Source organism: Aquarana catesbeiana, linkage group LG10 (genome assembly GCF_042186555.1).
Source record: "Aquarana catesbeiana isolate 2022-GZ linkage group LG10, ASM4218655v1, whole genome shotgun sequence".
Taxonomy (NCBI): Eukaryota; Metazoa; Chordata; class Amphibia; order Anura; family Ranidae; genus Aquarana; species Aquarana catesbeiana.
In genome coordinates this window covers 91,497,051-91,512,961 of record NC_133333.1, presented here as the reverse complement: position 1 = coordinate 91,512,961, position 15,911 = coordinate 91,497,051, and positions in this window count along the sequence as shown.

Sequence of the window (15,911 nt, the reverse complement as noted above, 5' to 3'; positions counted from 1 at the left end):
AAAGTAAGGGTCCCAACACTGAGCCTTGGAGTACACCACTAACAACCTTAGACCATTCAGAGTATGAATCGTTAACCACTATTCTCTGAATACAGTCTTTTATCCAGTTCTCTATCCATTTACAAACTGATTTTTCCTTACACATTAGCCGTATGTGGGGAACTGTGCCAAGTGCTTTTGCAAAATCCAAGTATACCACGTCCACAACCACTTTTTTGTCTAAGGTTTTCCTTACCTCCTCATAAAAAGAAATCAGATATGTTTGACAGCTTCTGTTTTTCATGAATCCATGCTGACTATTGCTTAAAAGGTTTTTTCCAGCAAGAAGTCATCTATGTGATCTTTTATTAAACTCTCCAGTATGTTCCCAACTATAGATGTTAACAGGGGCGGACTGACCATTCGGTCACTCGGTCGCCGACTGAGGGCCCGACGTCAGGAGGGGCCCCATGAGCGGCTCAGTCAGCAGCGGAAAAAAGCCTCCCGCCGCACCTCATGAAAACCCCGTCCTCCTGGATTTTTACAACTCCCAGCACCGCGGCCAGTCCGCTGCCCGAGCAGACCTCGGCTTAGGCTGAGAGAGGCTCTGTCAGCAGGGAGGGGTGGGGCAGGGAGCTCCACTGACGCTCTGACCCTGCCCTGCCCCGCCCCTCCTCTCCTCATGTAGTCTGAGTCTGAGCGTCTCTCCTGCACTTCTGAGAGCTCCGCTCTGGACCACAAAAATCCCCGCCCCTACCGACGAAAGCTCCACCCCCTACTGACGAAAGCTCCGCCCCCTACCGACGAAAGCTCCGCCCCCGGACCTCTGAGAGCGGGAGGTGAGCCCGACTGGTCAGGTAGGTCCTTCTGCCTACATTATATAAACGGCCTGTAGACCCCTTTTTTTTTTTGCTAAACCATCCCTGGAAATGTTGTTTACCCCCCTGTATAGCTGTGCATTGCTGAAAGTTTACATTTTAAAACTGGCTGCCTGGTCATCTCCTGTAGTCGCATCCCCAGTCTGGTCATCTCCTGTAGTCACATTCGCAGTCTGGTTATTTCCTGTAGTCGCATCCCCAGTCTCTGGTTATTTCCTGTAGTCGCATTCGCAGTCTGGTTATTTCCTGTAGTCGCATTTGCAGTCTCTGGTTATTTCCTGTAGTCGCATTCACAGTCTGGTTATTTCCTGTAGTCGCATCCCCAGTCTCTGGTTATTTCCTGTAGTCGCATTCGCAGTCTGGTTATTTCCTGTAGTCGCATCCCCAGTCTCTGGTTATTTACTGTAGTCGCATTCGCAGTCTGGTTATTTCCTGTAGTCGCATTCGCAGTCTCTGGTTATCTCCTGTAGTCGCATTCGCAGTCTGGTTATTTCCTGTAGTCGCATTCGCAGTCTGGTTATTTCCTGTAGTCGCATTCGCAGTCTCTGGTTATTTCCTGTAGTCGCATTCGCAGTCTGGTTATTTCCTGTAGTCGCATTCGCAGTCTGGTTATTTCCTGTAGTCGCATTCGCAGTCTCTGGTTATTTCCTGTAGTCGCATTCGCAGTCTGGTTATCTCCTGTAGTCGCATTCGCAGTCTCTGGTTATTTCCTGTAGTCGCATTCGCAGTCTGGTCATCTCCTGTAGTCGCATTCGCAGTCTCTGATTATCTCCTGTAGTCGCATTCGCAGTCTGGTTATTTCCTGTAGTCGCATTCGCAGTCTCTGGTTATTTCCTGTAGTCGCATTCGCAGTCTGGTTATCTCCTGTAGTCGCATTCGCAGTCTCTGGTTATCTCCTGTAGTCGCATTCACAGTCTGGTCATCTCCTGTAGTCGCATTCGCAGTCTCTGGTTATCTCCTGTAGTCGCATTCACAGTCTGGTTATTTCCTGTAGTCGCATTTGCAGTCTCTGGTTATCTCCTGTAGTTGCATTCGCAGTCTGGTTATTTCCTGTAGTCGCATTCGCAGTCTGGTTATTTCCTGTAGTCGCATTCGCAGTCTCTGGTTATTTCCTGTAGTCGCATTCGCAGTCTGGTTATTTCCTGTAGTCGCATTCGCAGTCTCTGGTTATTTCCTGTAGTCGCATTCGCAGTCTGGTTATCTCCTGTAGTCGCATTCGCAGTCTCTGGTTATTTCCTGTAGTCGCATTCGCAGTCTGGTCATCTCCTGTAGTCGCATTCGCAGTCTCTGATTATCTCCTGTAGTCGCATTCGCAGTCTGGTTATTTCCTGTAGTCGCATTCGCAGTCTCTGGTTATTTCCTGTAGTCGCATTCGCAGTCTGGTTATCTCCTGTAGTCGCATTCGCAGTCTCTGGTTATCTCCTGTAGTCGCATTCACAGTCTGGTCATCTCCTGTAGTCGCATTCGCAGTCTCTGGTTATCTCCTGTAGTCGCATTCACAGTCTGGTCATCTCCTGTAGTCGCATTCGCAGTCTCTGGTTATCTCCTGTAGTCGCATTCGCAGTCTGGTTATTTCCTGTAGTCGCATTCGCGGTCTGGTTATTTCCTGTAGTCGCATTCGCAGTCTGGTTATTTCCTGTAGTCGCATTCGCAGTCTGGTTATCTCCTGTAGTCGCATTCGCAGTCTCTGGTTAACTCCTGTAGTCGCATTCGCAGTCTGGTTATTTCCTGTAGTCGCATTCGCGGTCTGGTTATTTCCTGTAGTCGCATTCGCAGTCTGGTTATTTCCTGTAGTCGCATTCGCAGTCTGGTTATCTCCTGTAGTCCCATTCGCAGTCTCTGGTTATTTCCTGTAGTCGCATTCGCAGTCTGGTTATTTCCTGTAGTCGCATTCGCAGTCTGGTCATCTCCTGTAGTCGCATCCACAGTCTCTGGTTATTTCATGTAGTCGCATTCGCAGTCTGGTTATTTCCTGTAGTCGCATTCACAGTCTGGTTATTTCCTGTAGTCGCATCCGCAGTCTGGTTATTTCCTGTAGTCGCATTCGCAGTCTGGTTATCTCCTGTAGTCGCATTTGCAGTCTCTGGTTACTTCCTGTAGTCGCATTTGCAGTCTCTGGTTACTTCCTGTAGTCGCATTCGCAGTCTCTGGTTATCTCCTGTATTCGCATTCGCAGTCTGGTTATTTCCTGTAGTTGCATTCGCAGTCTTTGGTTATTTCCTGTAGTCGCATTCGCAGTCTGGTTATCTCCTGTAGTCGCAATCCTAGTCTCTGGTTATTTCCTGTAGTCGCATTTGCAGCCTCTGGTTATCTCCTGTAGTCGCATTCACAGTCTGGTTATTTCCTGTAGTTGCATCCCCAGTCTGGTCATCTCCTGTAGTCGCATCCCCAGTCTGGTCATCTCCTGTAGTCGCATTCGCAGTCTGATTATCTCCTGTAGTCGCATCCCCAGTCTCTGGTTATTTCCTGTAGTCGCATCCCCAGTCTCTTGTTATTTCCTGTAGTCGCATTCGCAGCCTCTGGTTATTTCCTGTAGTCGCATTCGCAGTCTGGTTATCTCCTGTAGTTGCATCCCCAGTCTGGTCATCTCCTGTAGTCGCATTCGCAGTCTGGTTATCTCCTGTAGTTGCATCCCCAGTCTGGTCATCTCCTGTAGTCACATTCGCAGTCTGGTTATCTCCTGTAGTCGCATTTGCAGTCTGGTTATTTCCTGTAGTCGCATTCGCAGTCTGGTTATCTCCTGTAGTCGCATTCGCAGTCTCTGGTTACTTCCTGTAGTCGCATTCGCAGTCTCTGGTTATCTCGTGTAGTCGCATTCACAGTCTGGTTATTTCCTGTAGTCGCATTCGCAGTCTGGTTATCTCCTGTAGTCGCATTCGCAGTCTCTGGTTACTTCCTGTAGTCGCATTCGCAGTCTCTGGTTATCTCCTGTAGTCGCATTCGCAGTCTGGTTATTTCCTGTAGTCGCATTCACAGTCTGGTCATCTCCTGGAGTCGCATTCGCAGTCTCTGTTTATCTCCTGTAGTCGCATTCGCAGTCTCTGGTTACTTCCTGTAGTTGCATTCGCAGTCTCTGGTTATTTCCTTTAGTCGCATTCACAGTCTCTGGTTACTTCCTGTAGTTGCATTCGCAGTCTCTGGTTATCTCCTGTAGTCGCATTCGCAGTCTTTTTATTTCCTGTAGTCGCATTTGCAGTCTGGTTATTTCCTGTAGTCGCATCCCCAGTCTCTGGTTATTTCCTGTAGTCGCATCCCCAGCCTCTGGTTATTTCCTGTAGTCGCATTCGCAGTCTGGTTATTTCCGGTAGTCGCATTTGCAGCCTCTGGTTATCTCCTGTAGTTGCATCCTCAGTCTGGTCATCTCCTGTAGTCACATTCGCAGTCTGGTTATTTCCTGTAGTCGCATCCCCAGTCTCTGGTCATCTCCTGTAGTCGCATTTGCAGTCTGGTTATTTCCTGTAGTCGCATTCGCAGTCTGGTTATTTCCTGTAGTCGCATCCCCAGTCTCTGGTTATTTCCTGTAGTCGCATCCCCAGTATCTGGTTATCTCCTGTAGTCGCATTCGCAGTCTGGTTATTTCCTGTAGTCGCATCCCCAGTCTCTGGTTATTTCCTGTAGTCGCATCCCCAGTCTCTGGTTACTTCCTGTAGTCATTTATGATATCTATGGCTATGCATATTTATTGAATCCATATTGAGCACTATATTTGATTGGCTGTTTGCTTCTGCTTAGGCCTGGCAAACATGCACAATCACACATGATGATGACTTCATCATCATGTGCGTGATTGTGATTGTGCGTGTGTGCCAAGCAGAAGCAGCCAATCAAATATAGTGCTCAATATGGATTAAATAAATAGTGGGAAGAATGTTCCTTACATTGGTGGTCAGTGAGAAGAATGTTCCTTACATTGGTGGTCAGTGAGAAGAATGTTCCTTACATTGGTGGTCAGTGAGAAGAATGTTCCTTACATTGGTGGCCAGTGAGAAGAATGTTCCTTACATTGGTGATCAGTGAGAAGAATGTTCCTTACATTGGTGATCAGTGGGAAGAATGTTCCTTACATTGGTGATCAGTGGGAAGAATGTCCCTTACATTGGTGGTCAGTGAGAAGAATGTTCCTTACATTGGTGGTCAGTGGGAAGAATGTCCCTTACATTGGTGATCAGTGGGAAGAATGTCCCTTACATTGGTGGTCAGTGAGAAGAATGTCCCTTACATTGGTGATCAGTGAGAAGAATGTTCCTTGCATTGGTGGTCAGTGAGAAGAATGCTCCTTACATTGGTGATCAGTGAGAAGAATGTTCCTTACATTGGTGATCAGTGGGAAGAATGTTCCTTACATTGGTGATCAGTGGGAAGAATGTCCCTTACATTGGTGGTCAGTGGGAAGAATGTCCCTTACATTGGTGATCAGTGGGAAGAATGTTCCTTACATTGGTGATCAGTAGGAAGAATGTTCCTTACATTGGTGGTCAGTGGGAAGAATGTCCCTTACATTGGTGATCAGTGGGAAGAATGTTCCTTACATTGGTGATCAGTGGGAAGAATGTCCCTTACATTGGTGATCAGTGGGAAGAATGTCCCTTACATTGGTGGTCAGTGGGAAGAATGTCCCTTACATTGGTGATCAGTGGGAAGAATGTTCCTTACATTGGTGGTCAGTAGGAAGAATGTTCCTTACATTGGTGGTCAGTGGGAAGAATGTCCCTTACATTGGTGATCAGTGGGAAGAATGTTCCTTACATTGGTGATCAGTGGGAAGAATGTTCCTTACATTGGTGGTCAGTGGGAAGAATGTTCCTTACATTGGTGATCAGTGGGAAGGAGGAGGAGGACACACCCAAAGAGCTCTCTGAGAACCAGCCTTTTTTCAAGCCTGGGCCTTGCCTGTTAGCTTGGCCCAGCAATAATGCCTGATCCTGGGGGAGGCCCAGGGAGGGATCCCCCTGATGACATGGGGCCTAGTGAGGAGGAGGTGGAGGATCTGACTGTGGGTCCAGGCCCTGGTATGGATGCGAGTATCTTCAGACAGAAGATTGTTGATCGCTTTAGGGAAATTGGAAGGGCTGAAAAGAAACTTCAAGTTTTGAAAACTGAACATAAGAACTTCAGAGCCAAATACTTCCAGGCATGGAGTAGAAATCGCACAGCCATGAAGCCTGAGTTACAGAAATTGGAGGAAAAGGTAAAGCAGCAAACTTTATTGTTGGAGAAGTTAAAAGCCAGAAGTGGAGCTTTTAAAGAAAAATTTGATAATGAGAAGAGATTTGCCAGCCAGTCATCAGTAAGTTGCATGGATCAGCAGCCTCAGGTTATGGATGACCCGGGTCCATCTGCCTCTGCACCTCTCCCCCCATGTAAGGCCTTGGAATCGCCAGCGGCAACCAGCCAGGGGGTTGAGAGTGAGCATGGCACCCTGACTTTCATTCAGCAGATGGAGTCACCCCTGAGAGCAGACAAGTTTGCTATTTCTGATGATCCATCAGAAATCCCTGAGGATGAGGAAAAAAATAAACCAGGGAATGAAGATGGACCTGCACCAAACACCCTGAACATGGATGTTTCTACTCCTGCATTTGCTGAGACCAGTAGTTCCTCTACCAAGTTTTCTCCATGTGTTTCACACAGTATGGCTGACACCTGCAAAGAGATTGCCTCACCTGAGCCTCCCTGTGTTCCAGCAGAGCTGATTGATGGTGATGGGGGAGGGGATCAGCACATTGCACCATGTGCAGTGGAAGCCATGGATGTGTCAGACCAGCCTGCTGAAAGTCCTGTCCTGATGGAAGAGAACAGGCCAGCTGAAGATTCCACCAGCACAGCAGTGGGAACTGACACTGTTGGGAAGACTACAGGAACTATGAATATACCAGCAAGTATTAAGAATGACAGTAATTATAAAACAATGACTGTGGTGGGTGGTGGTGAAGGGGTTAATACTGCTGGGAAAAATAAAAATGACATTGCTCTCCCTGCTCAGCAGAGGAAAGACTCATCGATTGTGCAGACCAAATCTGTACAATCGATATCTGCTAAGAATGTGTCAGACGGTTCAAAACTCACAAATGTTTCTTCTGCTGGGAGAAATGTGGGCAGTTATGCGTCTGTTCTGGGGAGTCGCACCAAGGAGGGTGGAGGGAATTTTGTAAATATTAGTGGTCACAATTTGGGGAGGCTTGGTGGTGGGATGGTTGGTGGGTACAGGAGGAGGAATGTGGTTCAATTGAAGTGGGAGGGGGAGGGGACCCCACCAGTAAGGGGGAGGGTGGCTGAGTTGGTTTTAGAAATGGGGTTTAAAGCATCAGATATATTTGCTTTGATTTGCCCAGTGGGGAGTTATGAATGTGATTTGTCCTTTGTAAAGCCTGAGGGTTTGGATTTATTTTGGGAGCGATATAGGAGGTGCAAGGGCCTTCCGCAGTGGAGTGGTTTGGTGCCAAAGGTGATTTCCAGGCAGCCTCTGATAAAATCGGTGACGATCTTGGTGCGCAACGAATCCATACCAGAGGCTGATTTGATAGTATGGCTACGCCGATATGGTGAGGTCCTCGCTCCACTGCGGAAGGTCCTTGATGAGCATGGGATATGGACAGGGGCCTTGACAGTGTCACTAAAATTGGGCATGCTGGGCAATGTAGTTCAACACCTTCCCTGTTCAGCTTTTCTGGGGAGGGATAGGCTGACCATTTTTTACCAGGGTCAGCCTAAAGTCTGTAATAAATGTGGTGACAAAGGCCATTTTGCATCCACCTGTACCCGTAAGAAATGCTCACTATGCCAGGATTTGGTCCATTTGGCCAAAGATTGTACCGAAATTCGGTGTAATTTGTGCCAAAAGCTTGGTCATCCTTATAGCCAGTGCCCAGAGGCATTACATAACTTGCCAGGATTGGAGGCTGAGCTACAGAGGCTTGATAAAGAGGATGAGGCCGCTAAAGTTAGGGAGGAAACTGTTATTGCCCCTCCTGTGTCTGTTACATCTGTTCCAGATTCTGTTTCACCTAGTGATGTGGTCCCTGAGTCTGTCCTTCCTGTGTCTGTTGCATCTGTTGTTTCGGATTCTGTTTCCCCTAGTAATGTGGTCCCTGAGTCTGTCCCTCCTGTGTCTGTTACATCTGTTGTTTCGGATTCTGTTTCACCTAGTAATGTGGTCCCTGAGTCTGTCCCCCCTGTGGTGGTCCCTAATCCTACTGTACGTAGATCCTCCAGGCTAGCAGAAGCTGCTGGGGGGGCAGGTTTAGCGGATCTCAGCCTCCAGTCCCTGTATCTCAGCAGCGTAAACGTGGTCAGGGGAATGTGAGGGTGTTGGATGGGGGAGGGGTTGAGGGAAAGGTGCCCATATCCCATGTCTCACCCTCTGTTGAGGGGGATTCGGATGATGAGGGGTGGGAAAAGTTTAGGAGGAAGAAGAAGAAGAAGACAAGTAAAGTGGTCATTTCTTCCTCAGAGTCGGACCCAGGAGGGGTTCCTCTTGGTAATACTTTTTCAGTTTTGTCAGGTGATGAGATGTCTGATTTATCTTTCTCTTTATCATCCATGGATGAGGGGGAGTCACGTAGTCTTAAGAGAGCTGTTTCGGGTGATGAGAGTGTGGCAAAGGTTAAGAAACGACTACCCCAATCATCCTGATGGCAGTTCCCACTCCGATAAAGGTGGCGACCATTAATGTCGCCAGCATTAAATCTGCAAGAGCTCGTGATATTGCCTTATTTTTGCTCAGCGAGTTTGATGCCGATATTTTATTTTTGCAAGAGACCTGGCTCAATACTTTGGCCGATGTCCATCTAGCAAAAAGGGAGTGGAGATGCGGTCCCTCCTTTTGGTCTCTTGCGGCTGAGCCCTGCAGCGGAGTTGCGGTCCTTTTTAAAACCGATATGGTAACGTGCCGGCGGGTAATTGAGGTAGAAATGGGGAGATGCATGGTCTTAGACGTCTCTGTTAGGGGGCAGGACCTGCGCCTAATCAATATCTATGGACCGCAGTCAAAATGGGGCAGGAAATGCCTCCTCACAGAGATCAAGCCCTTCCTTTTTACATCCCAGCAGGTTGTCTTTGGAGGTGATTTTAACACCATAATTAGGCCTGAAGACAGTAGAGGCTCCATAGACAGGCTGGGTTACGATAGCGTTTTTCTTAGAGATATGGTAAGACAAGCAGGCCTGGTAGATGTGCATATTAAGCACTGCCCTGGCAGCACGGGATTCACATTTCAGAGAGGGAATAGTCAGAGTAGGATAGATAGGTTTTTTTTAAAGGAGAACTCTGGTTTCTCGGCTCCTGAGTTGAGGGCGGTGGAGTTCTCTGACCACTGTATGCTGTCTGTGACTCTGAATGCCTCGGACACTCCACCCAGGGGAAGGGGTACCTGGAAACTGAATTCGGCTCTCCTGGAAGATGTAGAGGTAAGACAATCCTTTGAGGATTTTTTTCAGGCACAGGTTTCTATTCTGGACTTTTGCAGCAGTAAGTCAGAGTGGTGGGAGCTTGTGAAACAAAGGACAATTGGACTTTTCAAGGCCATAAGTAAGAAGAAGCAGCTTGGTATGTACATTGCCTACCAGCATTTGCGGAGGAAGCTTGATCGTCTTGTCTCGTATAGAGGGGATCCAGGGGAGATCTCTGAGGTGAAGTTTCTTCTTAGGAAGTGTCAATACGACCGGCATGCCTCCTTGGTTCTGGAGAGGGATTATGGAAAATATCACTCGCCTGATCCTTACCAGAACTGTAAGCAAGGCATAGCAGTTAAGACGGTCATAGGCCTGAGGGATAGTACGGGTTCCCTGGTGAAGTCCAGATCAGGGATCCTGGAGATCTTCAGATCATATTATGCAGACCTTCTGGGAAGAAAGGACCTTTGTCGGGACAGGATGGAAAGCTTTCTGGATTCTACTCCAGGATTGGGAAATGGTACGTTGCCTTTGATGGATTTGACAGAACCAATTTCAATGGATGAGGTAGTTCATGCTATAGAGAAGCTGGCTACCAAAAAATCGCCTGGGCCAGATGGGTTGACAGCTGAATTCTACAAGTGTTTTAAGTCCATTCTGGCTCCCTTTTTAGCAGAGGTTTATAACAGCTGTCTAGAAGAGGGTTCGCTCCCTCCCTCCATGAGGCAATCTGCTGTGATTCTTCTGTCAAAAGGTAAAGACCCCTCAATGATTGAGAACTGGCGCCCCATCAGTCTTCTCAATGTTGATAGAAAGATCCTGGCGAAGATTCTTTTTTGGCGCTTGTCGTCAGTAGCAGGTGATTTGTTGTCCAGTCATCAGCACTGCTCTGTCCAAGGTAGAAGTACCTTTTCAGCGGTTTTAGCTGTCCGGGAGGCTTTGGAACGATGCAGGGCTGCTGGATGGAGAAAGTACTTGCTGGCATTGGATCAGGCGAAGGCTTTTGATAGAGTCAATCACGAGTACCTGTATTTGCTACTTGGTAGATACGGCCTGCAGGGGAGGTTTATAGATTGGCTGAAGACATTATATAGAGGGGCTGAGAGCTTCCCACTGGTTAATGGTTGGGATGGACGGCCTTTTGAGGTTGGCTCTGGTGTGCGCCAGGGATGTCCTCTGAGCCCCCTGTTATATGTATTCGCAATCGACCCCTTCATAAGAAGGCTAGAGAGTGGATCTTTGTGCGGGGTGCCTTTGGGCATTGCTGGTGTGCCGCCTCTGAAGGTCGTGGCCTATGCCGATGATGTGTCTGTTATTGTCTCTGGGACAGAGGAGGCGCAGGAGGTGGTCTCTATGATAGAGCAGTACACGGAGGCTTCTGGTTCTAAAGTCAACCATGAAAAGAGTGAAGTTTTCTGGATGGGTGAGGAGGGTGAAAGCTTCGAACTTCCGGATGCCTTCCCAGAGCCCCAGCAGGAAATTAAAGTGTTGGGCATCAAATTTGGTCCTGGTGACTATGGTCATCGAAATTGGGAAAGCAGGTTGGTGTGTGCCAATGCCAAAGTAGCAAGCTGGAAGAAATGGAAGCTTTCCTTGAGGGAGAGGGTTGACTTGATCAAAACGTACCTGGTCCCAATCTTTTTATATGTCAGCTTCGTCTGTATCTTGCCAGCATCTCTCTATGCAAGGGTGTACAGCTGTTTTTTTCAACTGTTATGGGGAAGTAGGCTGAACCTGATCAAACGCAATGTAACTTACCTGTCTAGGCGGGAGGGTGGCCTAGGAATGGTCAACCCAATAGTTTTCTTTTCTCTGCTCTTTTTAAAGTACAATCTTGGTAACATGCTAGCAGAGAACACGCCGGGATGGGTGGGCATTTTTCAATCTTGTTTTAGGCCTTTTCTGCGATGCTGGGAAGATGGCGGGCCAGTGAAAAGTCTGAGAGTCCGACATGGCAAGCTCCTGGCTTATGTTGCCCCGTGTCTGAAAATACTTCGGCAGTGGCAGGTGACAGTGGAGGATATCAAGTCCCTCCCCAGGAAGCTTCTGGAGAAGAGGATTTTGAGCTCTGCTTTCAGTGTGTCACTGGCCTTAAGGGATTGCCCAGGCTCTGTAATGAGGGAGGGGTTGCGTTTAATCAATTTAGAAAGAATCCCCTTGAAGTTTAGGGATCAAGCCTGGCTCGCTTTCCATGGAAGGCTCTATGTCAGAGGGAACTTGAAGCATCGCCCTGTGGATGATCGGGATTGTCCTAGAGCGGAGTGTGTTGGTAAAGTGGAGTCTATGGACCACTTTTTGCTGCAGTGTCCCTTTAACATAGAGGTGTATAAAAGGGTGGGGAGGGCTCTAGGCATCCCCTTTTTCTATCGCATGGGTTATGCGGAGTGGGTGTACGGGGCATTCCCGACTCGCTGGGATTTTGATTTGGATACACTGTTTTTAGTTAGTATAGTTGTCCGTTACTTCACATGGAATGCACGGTGCCAGATTACCCTGCGGAAAAAAGTCCTCTCTGTTGAGGTGGTGGTGCACGATATTCTGGGTGAGGTTGGGAAAAATCGGGGTCTTGAGAAAGGCAGGGAGCCTCGGGCGGTCTGGAAAAGGGCGTGGAGGAATATCAGACCTGCCTTTGGTGAACTGCCCATCTCTGGGTGAGGAGCTCTTTTCTTTCTCTGTTTCTTTCACTCCCTTAGCTTTTGTTGGTTAGTATCTTCTTTTTGAAGAAGGGCTGCATGCATAATGGGTGCGGGTTTGTTTCTTGACCTCACAGGTTTGATGTCTGGTGTATTGGTGTGAGTTGTAGTGAGATTATCCCCAATAATGACATGTTCATGATGAGTTTTGTTTTTGCTGTAAAGTCATTTTTTGTTTGAGAGCAGATTTGCTATATTTATTTTCATTTATGTAAATATGTATATATTTATGTATATTATATATAGTGATTTTATGCTTATTGATTGCAAGACTTTTAATAAAGAAAAATTGAGAAGAATGTTCCTTACATTGGTGATCAGTGGGAAGAATGTTCCTTACATTGGTGATCAGTGGGAAGAATGTTCCTTACATTGGTGGTCAGTAGGAAGAATGTTCCTTACATTGGTGGTCAGTGGGAAGAATGTCCCTTACATTGGTGATCAGTGAGAAGAATGTCCCTTACATTGGTGATCAGTGAGAAGAATGTCCCTTACATTGGTGATCAGTGAGAAGAATGTTCCTTGCATTGGTGGTCAGTGAGAAGAATGCTCCTTACATTGGTGATCAGTGAGAAGAATGTTCCTTACATTGGTGATCAGTGGGAAGAATGTTCCTTACATTGGTGATCAGTGGGAAGAATGTTCCTTACATTGGTGATCAGTGGGAAGAATGTCCCTTACATTGGTGGTCAGTGAGAAGAATGTTCCTTACATTGGTGGTCAGTGGGAAGAATGTCCCTTACATTGGTGATCAGTGGGAAGAATGTTCCTTACATTGGTGGTCAGTGGGAAGAATGTTCCTTACATAGGTGGTCAGTGGGAAGAATGTCCCTTACATTGGTGATCAGTGGGAAGAATGTTCCTTACATTGGTGATCAGTGGGAAGAATGGCCCTTACATTGGTGATCAGTGGGAAGAATGTTCCTTACATTGGTGGTCAGTAGGAAGAATGTTCCTTACATTGGTGATCAGTGGGAAGAATGTCCCTTACATTGGTGATCAGTGGGAAGAATGTCCCTTACATTGGTGATCAGTGGGAAGAATGTCCCTTACATTGGTGATCAGTGGGAAGAATGTCCCTTACATTGGTGATCAGTGGGAAGAATGTTCCTTACATTGGTGGTCAGTAGGAACAATGTTCCTTACATTGGTGGTCAGTGGGAAGGAGGAGGAGGACACACCTAAGGAGCTCTCTGAGAACCAGCCTTTTTTCAAGCCTGGGCCTTGCCTGTTAGCTTGGCCCAGGAATAATGCCTGATCCTGGGGGAGGCCCTGGGAGGGATCCCCCTGATGACACGGGGCCTAGTGAGGAGGAGGTGGAGGATCTGACTGTGGGTCCAGGCCCTGGTATGGATGCGAGTATCTTCAGACAGAAGATTGTTGATCGTTTTAGGGAAATTGGAAGGGCTGAAGAGAAACTTCAAGTTTTGAAAACTGAACATAAGAACTTCAGAGCCAAATACTTCCAGGCATGGAGTAGAAATCGCACAGCCATGAAGCCTGAGTTACAGGAATTAGAGGAAAAGGTAAAGCAGCAAACTTTATTGTTGGAGAAGTTAAAAGCCAGAAGTGGAGCTTTTAAAGAAAAATTTGACAATGAGAAGAGATTTGCCAGCCAGTCGTCAGTAAGTTGCATGGATCAGCAGCCTCAGGTTATGGATGACCCGGGTCCATCTGCCTCTGCACCTCTCCCCCCATGTCAGGCCTTGGAATCGCCAGCGGCAACCAGCCAGGGGGTTGAGAGTGAGCATGGCACCCTGACCTTCATCCAGCAGATGGAGTCACCCCTGACAGCAGACAAGTTTGCCATTTCTGATGATCTATCAGAAATCCCTGAGGATGAGAGGAAAAATAAACCAGGGAATGAAGATGGACCTGCACCAAACACCCTGAACATGGATGTTTCTACTCCTGCATTTGCTGAGACCAGTAGTTCCTCTACCAAGTTTTCTCCATGTGTTTCACACAGTATGGCTGACACCAGCAAAGAGATTGCCTCACCTGAGCCTCTCTGTGTTCCAGCAGAGCTGATTGATGCTGATGGGGGAGGGGATCAGCACATTGCACCATGTGCAGTGGAAGCCATGGATGTGTCAGACCAGCCTGCTGAAAGTCCTGTCCTGATGGAAGAGAACAGGCCAGCTGAAGATTCCACCAGCACAGCAGTGGGAACTGACACTGTTGGGAAGACTACAGGAACTGTGAATATACCAGCAAGTATTAAGAATGACAGTAATGATAAAACAATGAATGTGGTGGGTGGTGGTGAAGGGGTTAATACTGCTGGGAAAAATAAAAATGACATTGCTCTCCCTGCTCAGCAGAGGAAAGACTCATCGATTGTGCAGACCAAATCTGTACAATCGATATCTGCTAGGAATGTGTCAGACGGTTCAAAACTCACAAATGTTTCTTCTGCTGGGAGAAATGTGGGCAGTTATGCGTCTGTTCTGGGGAGTCGCACCAAGGAGGGTGGAGGGAATTTTGTAAATATTAGTGGTCACAATTTGGGGAGGCTTGGTGGTGGGATGGTTGGTGGGTACAGGAGGAGGAATGTGGTTCAATTGAAGTGGGAGGGGGAGGGGACCCCACCAGTAAGGGGGAGGGTGGCTGAGTTGGTTCTGGAAATGGGGTTTAAAGCCTTGGATATCTTTGCTTTGATTTGCCCAGTGGGGAGTTATGAATTTGATTTGTCCTTTGTAAAGCCTGAGGGTCTGGATTTATTTTGGGAGAGGTATAGGAGGTGCAAGGGCCTTCCGCAGTGGAGTGGTTTGGTGCCAAAGGTGATTTCCAGGCAGCCTCTGATAAAGTCGGTGACGATCTTTGTGCGCAACGAATCCATACCAGAGGCTGATTTGATAGTATGGCTACGCCGATATGGTGAGGTCCTCGCTCCACTGCGGAAGGTCCTTGATGAGCATGGGATATGGACAGGGGCCTGGACAGTGTCACTAAAATTGGGGGTGCTTGGTAATGTAGTTCAACACCTTCCCTGTTCAGCTTTTCTGGGGAGAGATAGGCTGACTATTTTTTACCAGGGTCAGCCTAAAGTCTGTAACAAATGTGGAGACAAAGGCCATTTTGCATCTACTTGTACCCGTAAGAAATGCTCACTATGCCAGGATCTGGACCATTTGGCTAAGGATTGTACTGAAATTCGGTGCAATTTGTGCCAAAAGCTGGGTCATCCTTATAGCCAGTGCCCGGAGGCATTACTTAACTTGCCAGGATTGGAGGCTGAGTTGCAGAGACTTGATAAGGAGGATGAGGGCGCTAAAACTGTTATTGACCCTCCTGTTTCTGTTACATCTGTTCCAGATTCTGTTTCCCCTAGTGATGTGGTCCCTGAGTCTGTCCCTCCTGTTTCTGTTACATCTGTTCCGGATTCTGTTTCACCTAGTAATGTGGTCCCTGAGTCTGTCCCCCATGTGGTGGTCCCTAATCCTGCTGTACGCAGATCCTCCAGGCTGGCAGAAGCTGCTGGGGGGGCAGGTTTGGCAGATCTTCCCTCTCGGCCTCCAGTCCCTGTCCCTCAGAGGCACAAACGTGGTCAGGGGAATGTGGGGGTGCTGGATGGGGGAGGGGTTGAGGGAAAGGTGTCCATATCCCATGTCTCACCCTCTGTTGAGGGGGATTCAGATGATGAGGGGTGGGAGAAGTTTAGGAGGAAGAAAAAGAAGAAGAAGAGGAAGACAAGTAAAGTGGTCATTTCTTCCTCAGAGTCGGACCCAGGAGGGGTTCCTCTTGGTAATACCTTTTCAGTTTTGTCGGGTGATGAGATGTCTGATATATCTTTCTCTTTATCATCCATGGATGAGGGGGAGTCACGTAGTCTGAAGAGAGCTGTTTCGGGTGATGAGAGTGTGGCAAAGGTTAAGAAACGACTACCCCAATCATCCTGATGGCAGTTCCCACTCCGATAAAGGTGGCGACCATTAATGTCGCCAGCATTAAATCTGCAAGAGCTCGTG